Source organism: Oncorhynchus gorbuscha, unplaced genomic scaffold, assembly GCF_021184085.1.
Source record: "Oncorhynchus gorbuscha isolate QuinsamMale2020 ecotype Even-year unplaced genomic scaffold, OgorEven_v1.0 Un_scaffold_590, whole genome shotgun sequence".
NCBI lineage: Eukaryota > Metazoa > Chordata > Actinopteri > Salmoniformes > Salmonidae > Oncorhynchus > Oncorhynchus gorbuscha.
Genome location: NW_025745426.1, coordinates 388,058 through 400,557, shown reverse-complemented (window position 1 = coordinate 400,557; position 12,500 = coordinate 388,058). Strand labels below are relative to the sequence as shown.

Below are 12,500 nucleotides of genomic sequence, written 5' to 3'. Positions count from 1 at the left end.
CTTGAGAAGACCTACACTATACAGTGTATTATTCAGAAGACCTACACTATACAGTGTATTATTGAGAAGACCTACACTATGCAGTGTATTATTGAGAAGACCTACACTATACAGTCTATTCGGAAAGTGTTCAGACCCCTTCACTTTTTCCACATTTTCTTACTTTACAGCCTTATTCTAAAAAGGATTACATAATTTTTTCCCTCGTCAATCTATACACAATACCCCATAATGGCAAAGCAAAAACAGGGTTTTGACATTTTTGCAAATGTATTAAAAATAAAAAATAAACAGAAATATTATATAAATATAAAAACAGTAAGTATTCAGACCCTTTGCTATGAGATTTGAAATTGAGCTCAGGTGCATCCTGTTTCCATTGATCATGTTTCTACAACCTGATTGTAGTCCAAAAGTGGGAAATTCAATTGATTGGACAGCATTTGTCAGCACACACCTATCTATATAAGGTCCCACAGTTGACAGTGCATGTCAGAGCAAGGAAATGTCTATAGAGCTCCGAGACGGGATTGTGTCGAGGCACAGATCTGGGGAAGGGTAAACACCTATCTATATAAATATCCCACAGTTGACAGTGCATGTCAGAGCAAGGAAATGTCTATAGAGCTCCGAGACGGGATTGTGTCGAGGCACAGATCTGGGGAAGGGTACACACCTATCTATATAAGGTCCCACAGTTGACAGTGCATGTCAGAGCGAGGAAATGTCTATAGAGCTGAGACGGGATTGTGTCAGGCACAGATCTGGGGAAGGGTACACACCTATCTATATAAGGTCCCACAGTTGACAGTGCATGTCAGAGCAAGGAAATGTCTATAGAGCTCCGAGACGGGATTGTGTCGAGGCACAGATCTGGGGAAGGGTACACACCTATCTATATAAGGTCCCACAGTTGACAGTGCATGTCAGAGCAAGGAAATGTCTATAGAGCTCTGAGACGGGATGGTGTCGAGGCACAGATCTGGGGAAGGGTACAAAAACATTTCTGCAGCATTGAAGGTCCCAAAGAAGGGAGACACGCCGCCGTTCATTGCGGAAGTCGAAAGCGGCGTCCTCCACTTTCTGAGCCCTCTGCAGTGACGGGATTCCTGAATGGGCTGCCGACATCGAATAGCTTCACTGCGCCGGAGCCTGTTGTCCCGGGACCATCTTCTCATGGAGCGTGGGAGGCTCCTTCCGTATCGGCCAACGTTGTGATGGCATCGCCAGGGTCTAAGGCGGGTTCTGCTTCACTGTGGTTACGGTGGGCTCTAGGGTATTGGACTTATCAGAAGTCATGCCCTCCTGGCTGTTGTCATCAAACATTGGAAAGGTTCTTGGTGAACTAAATTGATGTGAAGACAATATTAGCATTACATGTATGTAAGTCAGTTTTCACCATCTCTTTTGGTCACTGTGAGACTTCCACATGTATCTGAAAGTGGTGACATGCCTAATGGTGCTCACCGGAGAAATGCCATTGCTATTCCTACTTTGTTTTATTTTCCTAATAGGTATAATTCAATCTTTGAGTCTAGTGTTGTTCTGAAATCTCAAAGTAATCTGACTATTATTGAAACTCTGTGATTTTAAATGCAGAAAATGTTTGACATTTTTACTGCTTAACATTCATAGTTTGTTACCTAAAATGGATAATGTCATGATCTGGGCCTCTCAGGCAGACCCTGATGTTTCATTTTTTATCTGAAACCTGGTTAAAACTTCTTCGGGATAGGGGGCAGTATTTTCACGTCCGGATGAAAAGCGTGCCCGAAGTAAACTGCCTGTTACTCTGGCCCAGTATAACAGAACTGATTTGACAGGCAAAACCCCGAGCATAATCCATCCAGGGGGAAATTTTTTTGAAGTCATTGTGTTTTCCAATGCTTTTCTATGGGAAACCTGATTTATTAGGGCCCAGATTGCAGTTCCTATGGCTTCCACTAGATGACAACAGTCTTTAGAAATGTTCAATGTTTTTCTTTTGAGAAATGAAGAAGTAGTGCTAATTCATTCCATGTGTCACTCAGAAAGTCTCTAGTATTTTGGTGCGTGTAAACAAGAGCGCGCTCTGTGTTGTTTTTCTTCGTTATTGGAAACTGTTAATCCCGTCTTAAATTTGATTGATTATTTACATTTTAGGGTACCTGAGGTTGGATTAGAAACATTGTTTGAAATGTTTGGACCAAGTTAACAGGTAACTTATTAGATACTTTGTAGTCATGTTGGGCCAGTTGGAACCGGTGTATTTCTGAATCAAACCCACCAAATAAATTGACATTTTGGGGATATAAAGAAGGAATTTATCAAACAAAACGACCATTCATTGTGTCACTGAGACATTTGGGATTGCAAAAAGATGAAGATCGTCAAAGGTAAGGCATTTATTATATCGTTATTTCTGACTTGTGTCGCACCTGCCTGGTTGAAAAATGATTTTCATGTTTTTGTATGCAAGGCACTGTCCTCAGATAATCAAATGGTGTGCTTTCGCCGTAAAGCCTTTTAGAAATCTGACACAGCAGCTGGATTAATAGGAAGTTAAGCTTTATTTTGATGTATTACACTTATATTTTCGTGAATGTTGAATATTTATATTTCTGTAGTTTGAATTTGGCTCTCTGCAATAACACCGGATGTTGTCAAATCTATCCCGCTAACGGGATTGCAGCTTTAAGGGATCCCTAAGAGGTTTTAACTGATAAAACCCTGGACTCTGAGGTTGCTATGGATGGTTACAATTTGTTTAACGCTGATAGGAAAGACAAAGTGGGTGATGTTGCTATTTACACAAATACTATTATTTCTGTGTCTCTGTTAAAGGCTACCTCCCATCCTAAACTATTTGAATTGTTGGCTTTAAGTCTTCAGTTGGGTTCAAACTCAAAAATAACAGTTATAGGAATTTATCGTCCACCCTCCGCCAAGAAATGTGTACTAAATTAACTCACTGATTTATTTGCCATTTTTACTATCCCAGAGGTGTTCATTTCCAGAGATTTTAATCTTACATGGGGAACGCAGGATGCTGACTATTTAAAATATTTTTGTACTAATCTAAATTTGACCCAGCTGATTACAAAGCCTTCACGTCCAAACTTAAAGGACCCTACGAAATTGACTTTGATTAACCTCATATTTACAAATACTCCAGAGAAATATGCTGGGAGTGGATTGTTTGCTTTGAATATTAGTGACCACTGTCCCATTGTATGTGTCAGGGATATACCGATGCCTCGATCCAAACCTCGTTTTATCAACAAGAGGGATTTTAAACATTTCAATGAACATGTTGCATCTATACCTGACCCAGAGTTGGCTCTGAACCACAACATGCCCCCTTTAAAAAACGGAGAATTAAAAATAGGTTGGTTTAGTCCAGAGCTATCTGAAGTCATACACAACAGAGGTGCTGCCTGAGCCAAAGCTAGATTCACAGACTCGCCCAGACTGGCAGTCTTTCAGGCAATTGAGAAATCTGTGTGTAAAACTAGTTAAAAAGCTAAATCAGATTATTATGTTGATACACTATCTGAATGTACAGGGAACCCAGCTACATTTTGGAAAGCTGTTAAATCACTGAAGGGTTGTGTCTCCTCTTGTCACCACATCCGCCGAAGTCGGGTCCTCTCCTTGTTCGGGCGGTGCTCGGCGTCGCCAGTCTTCTAGCCATCATCGATCCACGTTTCATTTTTCATTTTCCATGTGTTTTGTCTTTGTAACGGTCGTCATATGAAGGAGAAGAGGAGGTCCAATGTGCAGCGTGGTAAATGTCCATATTTAATAGAACAAACTGAACACGACAAAATACAAATATAACAAAGTGAAATAACAAACCGAAACAGTTCCGTGTGGAACACAGACACAGGAAACAATCACCCACAACTCAAAAGTGAAACCAGGCTACCTAAGTATGGTTCTCAATCAGGGACAACGATAAACAGTTGCCTCTGATTGAGAACCATACCAGGCCAAACACAGAATCCCAAATTATAGAAAAAGGGACATAGACTGCCCACCCCAACTCACGCCCTGACCATACTAAAACAAAGACAAAACAAAGGAACTAAGGTCTGAACGTGACAGTCTTGTTTTTCCTCACACCTGGTTTCAATTCCCTCAATTACTTGTTGTATATTTAACCCTCTGTTCTCTCCATGTCTTTGTGTGGGATTGTTTATTGTAAGTGCATGTGCACGTTTTCTCTGGTGCGCGACGGGTTTTGTACCCATTTGTTTGTTGTTCTGGTTTCCTGTGGTTTTATGAATAAAACTGCTCCGTTGATTACCCAGTTTTGCCCTCTTGCGTCTGACTTCCCTGCCACCAGTTACACACTCCCTTACACCTCTTCTCTCCCCCATGAAATTCATTTAGATTCTGGCCCTGCTACTGACAAAATTGATATCATTAATGTATTTAATCACCATTGTATATCAGCGGGCTATATCTTTGAATGTATTTCAAAGCCATCTCTTGAAAAGAGTCGTTTGGATGTTGATGGTGAAAAACTATTGTATGATACTGAAAATGCTGGTCAGGAGTTTTCTTTTCAGAAATTCACTGATAAAGAGGTCCTGGACGATTCGCTAACATTAGACAATAAAAAAATCCACAAGGGCTGATCATTTGGAGCCTGGTCTGCTTAAGTGTGCAGCTTCCTTTATTGCTGCCTAGGTAGCGCACATTTGAATGAACATTGTTATCAGGAAGTATTCCAAAAGCATGTAGATCTGCATATGTGCTGCCACTGCATAAGGGTGGGGATACCAAGGATCTGGACAACTATCGCCCCATAAGGGTGGGGATACAAAGGATCTGGACAACTATCGCCCCATAAGGGTGGGGATACCAAGGATCTGGACAACTATCGCCCCATTAAGGGTGGGGATACAAGGATCTGGACAACTATCGCCCCATAAGGGTGGGGATACCAAGGATCTGGACAACTATCGCCCCATAAGGGTGGGGATACCAAGGATCTGGACAACTATCGCCCCATAAGGGTGGGGATACCAAGGATCTGGACAACTATCGCCCCATAAGGGTGGGGATACCAAGGATCTGGACAACTATCGCCCCATAAGGGTGGGGATACCAAGGATCTGGACAACTATCGCCCCATAAGGGTGGGGATACCAAGGATCTGGACAACTATCGCCCCAAAGGGTAGGGATACAAAGGATCTGGACAACTATCGCCCCATAAGGGTGGGGATACCAAGACATCTGGACAACTATCGCCCCATAAGGGTGGGGATACAAAGGATCTGGACAACTATCGCCCCATAAGGGTGGGGATACAAAGGATCTGGACAACTATCGCCCCAAAAGGGTGGGGATACAAAGGATCTGGACAACCATCACCCCATAAGGGTGGGGATACCAAGGATCTGGACAACTATCGTCCCATAAGGGTGGGGATACCAAGGATCTGGACAACTATCGCCCCATAAGGGTGGGGATACAAAGGATCTGGACAACTATCGCCCCATAAGGGTGGGGATACCAAGGATCTGGACAACTATCGCCCCATAAGGGTGGGGATAACAAGGATCTGGACAACTATCGCCCCATAAGGGTTGGGATACAAAGGATCTGGACAACTATTGCCCCATAAGGGTGGGGATACAAAGGATCTGGACAACTATCGCCCCATAAGGGTGGGGATACCAAGGATCTGGACAACTATCTGCCCCATAAGGGTGGGATCACCAAGGATCTGGACAACTTCATCGCCCCATAGGGTGGGGATACAAAATTGGATCTGGACAACTATCGCCCCATAAGGGTGGGGATACCAAGGATCTGGACAACTATCGCCCCTTAAGGGTGGGGGATACCAAGGATCTGGACAACTATCGCCCCATAAGGGAGTGGGGATACCAAGGATCTGGACAACTATCTGCCCCATAAATTGGGGATACCAAGGATCTGGACAACTATCACCACCATAAGGGTGGGGATACCAAGGATCTGGACAACTATCATTTGGGTAGGGATACAAAGGATCTGGACAACTATCGCCCCATAAGGGTGGGGATACCAAGGATCTGGACAACTATCGCCCCATAAGGGTGGGGATACAAAGGATCTGGACAACTATCGCCCCAAAAGGGTGGGGATACAAAGGATCTGGACAACTATCGCCCCATAAGGGTGGGGATACCAAGGATCTGGACAACTATCGTCCCATAAGGGTGGGGATACCAAGGATCTGGACAACTATCGCCCCATAAGGGTGGGGATACAAAGGATCTGGACAACTATCGCCCCATAAGGGTGGGGATACCAAGGATCTGGACAACTATCGCCCCATAAGGGTGGGGATACCAAGGATCTGGACAACTATCGCCCCATAAGGGTTGGGATACAAAGGATCTGGACAACTATTGCCCCATAAGGGTGGGGATACAAAGGATCTGGACAACTATCGCCCCATAAGGGTGGGGATACCAAGGATCTGGACAACTATCGCCCCATAAGGGTGGGATACCAAGGATCTGGACAACTATCGCCCCATAAGGGTGGGGATACAAAGGATCTGGACAACTATCGCCCCATAAGGGTGGGGATACCAAGGATCTGGACAACTATCGCCCCATAAGGGTGGGGATACCAAGGATCTGGACAACTATCGCCCCATAAGGGTGGGGATACCAAGGATCTGGACAACTATCGCCCCATAAGGGTGGGGATACCAAGGATCTGGACAACTATCGCCCCATAAGGGTGGGGATACCAAGGATCTGGACAACTATCGCCCCATAAGGGTGGGATACCAAGGATCTGGACAACTATCGCCCCATAAGGGTGGGTATACAAAGGATCTGGACAACTATCACCCCATAAGGGTGGGTATACAAAGGATCTGGACAACTATCGCCCCATAAGGGTGGGGATACAAAGGATCTGGACAACTATCGCCCCATAAGGGTGGGGATACAAAGGATCTGGACATCTATCGCCCCATAAGGGTGGGGATACCAAGGATCAGGACAACTATCGCCCCATAAGGGTGGGGATACCAAGGATCTGGACAACTATCGCCCCATTTCAAGACTACCTTGTTTAGCTAAGATTCTTGAATCCTTGGTTAATGCACAACTTTGTTCCTTTTAATCTGATAATTGTATTCTTAATATAAACCAATCGGGGTTTAGGCCTGGGGATAGTACTACCACAGCAGCCACGCTAGTTGTTAATGATCTTGTCATTGGATGCTAAAAAGATCTGTGCGTCCTTCTTTATTGACCCATAAAAGGTGTTTGAAACTGTTGATCATTCTGTTTTGCTGAAGTTATCAAGAATAGGCCTGGGATATACAGCCTGTTTATGGTTACAGAATTATCTTAGCGACAGACAGGCCATCTTGACAGACGGGTTTAAATCTAAATTTCATTATTAAATGGAAAAAGTTTAGAACAGCCAAGACGCTTCCTAGAGCTGGCCACCCGGCCAAACTGAGCGATCAGGGGAGAAGGGCCTCGGTCACGGAGGTGACCAAGAACCCGACGGTCTCTCTGGCAGAGTTCCAGAGTTCCTCTGTGGAGATGGGAGAACCTTCCAGAAGGACAACCATCTCTGCAGCACTCCACCAATCAGGCCTTGAGTGGTCAGATGGAAGCAACTCCTCAGTAAAATGCACCTGACAACCCACTTGGAGTTTACCAAAAGGCACCTAAAGGACCCTCAGACCTTGAGAAACAGATTCGCTGGTGGTCAGATGGAAGCAACTCCTCAGTAAAATGCACCTGACAACCCACTTGGAGTTTACCAAAAGGCACCTAAAGGACCCTCAGACCTTGAGAAACAGATTCGCTGGTCTGATGAAACCAAGATTTGGCCTGAATGCCAAGTGTCACATCTGGAGGAAACCAGGCACCACTCATCACTTGGCATGTGGTGGCAACGTCATACTGTGGGGATGTTTTTCAGCATCAGGGACTAGGAGACTAGTCAGGATCGGGAAAGATGAACAGAGCAAAGTATTAGAGAGGTTCTTGCTCCAAAGCGCTCAGGACCTCAGACTGGGGAGAAGGTTCACCTTCCAACAGGACAATGACCCTAAGTACACAGCCAAGACAACACAGGAGTGGCTTCGGGACCAAGTCTCTGAATGTTATTGAGTGGCCCAGCCAGAGCCTGAACTTGAACCCAATCGAACATCTCTGTAAAGACCTGAACATAGCTGTGGACACTCCCCATCCAACCTGACAGAGCTTGAGAGGATCTGCAGAGAAGAATGGGACAAACTCCCCAAATACAGGTGTGCCAAGCTTGTAGCGTCATACCCAAGAAGACTCAAGGCTGTAATCACTGCCAAAGGTGCTTCAACAAACTACTGAGTAGAACAGTACTGGGTCTTAAGTACTGGGTCTTAATACTTATGTAAATTTGATATTTCAAAAAAATATATATTATAAATTTGAAAAAATCTACAAACCTGTTTTTGCTTTGTCATTATGGGGTATTGTGTGTAGATTGACTAGGTGGAAAAACGATGTAATTCATTTTAGAACAAGGCTGTAACGTAACAAAATGTTGAAAAAGTGAAGAGGTCTGAATACTTTCTGAAAACACTGTATATACAAACTTTAGTTTAAATGAGTGGATTTGGCTGTTTCAGCCACACCGGTTGCTGACGGGTGTATAAAATTGAACACACAGCCATGCAATCTACATAGACAAACATCGGCAGTAGAATGGCCTTAATGAAGAGCTCAATGACTGTCAACGTGGCACAGTCATAGGATGCCACCTATCCAACAAGTTATTGTGAAGTGGAAATGTCTAGCAGCAACAATGGCTCAGCAGCGAAGTGCTAGGCCACACCAACTCACAGAACGGGACTGCCAAGTGGTGAAGCACGTAGCGCGTATAAATCGTCTGTCCTCGGTCACAACACTCACTACCGAGTTCCAATCTGCCTCTGGAAGCAACGTCAGCACAAGAACTGTTCGTCGGTGGCTTTAGGAAATGGGTTTTCATGGCTGAGCAGCCGCACATAAGCCTAAGATCACCCTGCGCAAAGCGTCGTCTGGAGTGGTGTAAAGCTCACTGCCATTGGGCTCTGGAGCAGTGGAAACGTGTTCTCTAGAGTGATGAATCACGCTTCACCATCTGGCAGTCTGAAAGACGAATCTGGGTTTGGCGGATGCCAGGAGAACGCCACCTGCCTGAATGCACATTGCCAACTGTAAAGTTTGGTGGAGGAGGAATGGTTTGGGTTAGGCGCCTTAGTTCCAGTGAAGGGAAATAACGCTACAGCATATAATGACATTCTAGACGACTCTTTGCTTCCAACTTTGTGGCAACAGTTTGGGGACGGCGCTCTCCTGTTTCAGCATGACAATGCCCCCATGCACAAAGCGAAATGTTTTTTTCCGAGATCCATGTGGAAGAATTTGACTGGCCTGTACAGAGCCCTGACCTCAACCCCATCGAACACCTTTGGGAAGAATTGGAACACCGACTGCAAGCCAGGCCTAATCGCCCAACATCAGTGCCCAACCTCACTAATGCTCTTGTGGCTGAATGGAAGCAAGTCCCCACAGCAATGTTCTAACATCTAGTGGAAAGCCTTCCCAGAAGAGTGGAGGCTGGTATGGCAGCAAGCTGGGGACCAACTCCATATTAATGCCCATGATTTTGGAATGTAGTATACCCCCAAATCCCTCCTAAAGATATAGGTTTTGAAAGGAATATCTCTCAAAGTATTGTAAGTGTGTTGTTGTTCGATAGGACTGTAGGGGGGAAGAGAAAGGGTGGGAAGAAGGGAGGGTGGAGGGAGAGAGAGAGCGGTAGTGAGGGAAGTACAGCATGCTGGGTTGTCAAAAACTTCAAGAGGGAGAAAAGGTGGGAGAGAGAGTGAGAGAGAAGGAGGGAGGAGGAAAGGAGAGAGGGAGAAAATGGGAGGAGGAGGGAGGAGGAGGAGAGAGAGAGAAGGAGGGAGGAGGAAAGGAGAGAGGGAGGAAAGTGCAGGCTTTGGGGGATGGCAGTTCCCTTTCTCAGGTAAACTTCCTCTGAGACAACAAACCCCAGACCACAGGAACTCTTGGTTTCTGTATGACTGACCCAACCGCATACACAGAAACAACAAACACACAAAGCCCAAGGATAAGTGTGTGTGTGTTTCCGGGTGGGTGGGTGAACGTATCTGGAACAATTTCAGCAGAATTGAGTGAGCAAAACTGGACTAACTAGTATAACCTGAATAACTAGTCTTGTAGCCAAACAGACATGGACACAGACAGAGGCAGAGAGATGGAGTGAAGGAATTTCAGGTATGGCCACTAAATCTGTGTGTGTATGTGTGTTGTAAATGGGATATGTTAGGAGATCATAATTATTAATACATTCTCCTAGCCTGGCAAAACATCAGCTTATGTGTCCATGTTGCTCCTACAATCCCTCTCTCTACCTCTTTCTCTACCTCTCTGTCTTTCTATCTCTACCTCTTTCTCTACCTCTCTGTGTCTTTCTATCTCTACCTCTTTCTCTACCTCTCTGTCTTTCTATCTCTACCTCTCTGTCTTTCTATCTCTACCTCTTTCTCTACCTCTCTGTGTCTTTCTATCTCTACCTCTACCTCTCTCCCTCCCTCTCTGTGTCTTTCTATCTCTACCTCTCTCTACCTCTCTCCCTCCCTCTCTGTGTGTCTTTCTATCTCTACCTCTCTCTCTCTCTCTCTCTCGCTCTCTCTCTCTCTCCCTCTCTATCTCTCTCTCCCTCTATCTAACAACTACAACAACACACAGCACAGGATCAAATCCAAGCAAAGTCAGCTATACTACCACACACACACACACACACACACACACACACACACACACACACACACACACACACACACACACACACACACACACACACACACACACACACACACACACACACACACACACACACACACACACACACACACACACACACACACACACACACACACACACACACACAGAGTCACCCACCTGTCTCATCAATCTCTCCCAGGATCCAACTCCAAACCCTGGAGCAAGAGCAACAGCCTCTCCCCCTGCGCATGCCTCCCCCTACCACATTACCCAGACAGAGAGACAGACAGAGAGGAGAGATAGAGGTTCCTCTCCTAACTCCAGACTGAAACTCAACTCAACTCTGAGATCTAAACTGTTTAAAAAGGCGGAGTTAGAGCTGAACAGTTCTAAGGAAAGAGGCGGGATTAAGTTAGATAACTAGTGAATTAAGTGAAATGATCGAGAGAAATTGTGTGTGAATGTGTGTCTGTGTGATCATGTTGTTAATGTGTGTTACACTCTAAAGTAGGACACTGCAGTTTTCACCTGCTGTGCTTCTACTAGTATTGTTTCCCATGCCGTACACATGTACATGTACACACACACACACACACACACACACACACACACACACACACACACACACACACACACACACACACACACACACACACACACACACACACACACACACACACACACACACACACACACACACACACACACACACACACACACACACACACAGGATGTGTGTGTTGGGTTTTAACTTTAGCGTCAATGTTTGACAGTCAGGTCAATGTATAAACCTCTGAACGCCACCTGTGGCTTTACCTTTACCCTTGTGTGTGTGTGTGCGTTTGTGTGTGTGTGTGTACTGTATGTGTGTGTCTGTGTGCCTGTTCTCAGGTCAGGCAGGAATCCTTTATTCTGACCTGCCACAACAAACTGGAGATTAAAACTGGTACGATAGTTACCCAGCTTGTAAGTTTCTTCACACACACACACACACACACACACACACACACACACACACACACACACACACACACACACACACACACACACACACACACACACACACACACACACACACACACACACACACACACACACACACACACAGAGAGGAGTCCCATAAGTGAGTTTCAGGGACTACACTAAACTGTATTTATAATGCAGAGGTAAAATATTAAAGATTGAAGACTGTTTGTTTGGGTGAACGCCCGTCAGACTGAATTACCATCATCTAAAGTTCCTTTCTGTTTCTGCTCTTTTCTTCAATTCTCTTGTTGCCTGCCTTCCCTCTCTTTTGTCTGGAGTCACAAAACACTCCTTATGCAAAAACTTAAGAAGCCTCTTAAGAAAAAAAAAGTTCATAAGATTTGCAATTCCTCAACAATATCTTAATGATTTTCTTACAAACTTCTTAAATATCTTCTTACAAATCTTCTTAAGATGTTTTAGGCTAGGCAACCATCTTAGCTAGCTATATGTCTAGCAGTAGCAATCATGTTAGCATATTTCTTACGGAGATTACTGTTCTAAAACATGTTCTTGGGTTTAAAATAATCAATACTGAAACTTTCAGATGAGGTTTGTGAGTGAATTAAACATGTTCCTTTGTTTTCATGAGCTTTTTCTCTCACTGCCCTGAGTTGAAGACAAAGGGTTTAGCTGTCTTGGAATGAACAACATTTACAATAACTTCATTTTCAAGAATCAA

General features: G+C 44.6%; 1 protein-coding gene across 1 annotated transcript in view; it reads right to left on the bottom strand.

Moving 5' to 3' along the window:
* The window catches only part of LOC124018916 (kalirin-like), a 74,316-nt gene that overhangs the window by 8,760 nt on the left and 53,056 nt on the right, over positions 1-12,500 (bottom strand). The gene's annotated exons all lie outside the window — the stretch shown is intronic.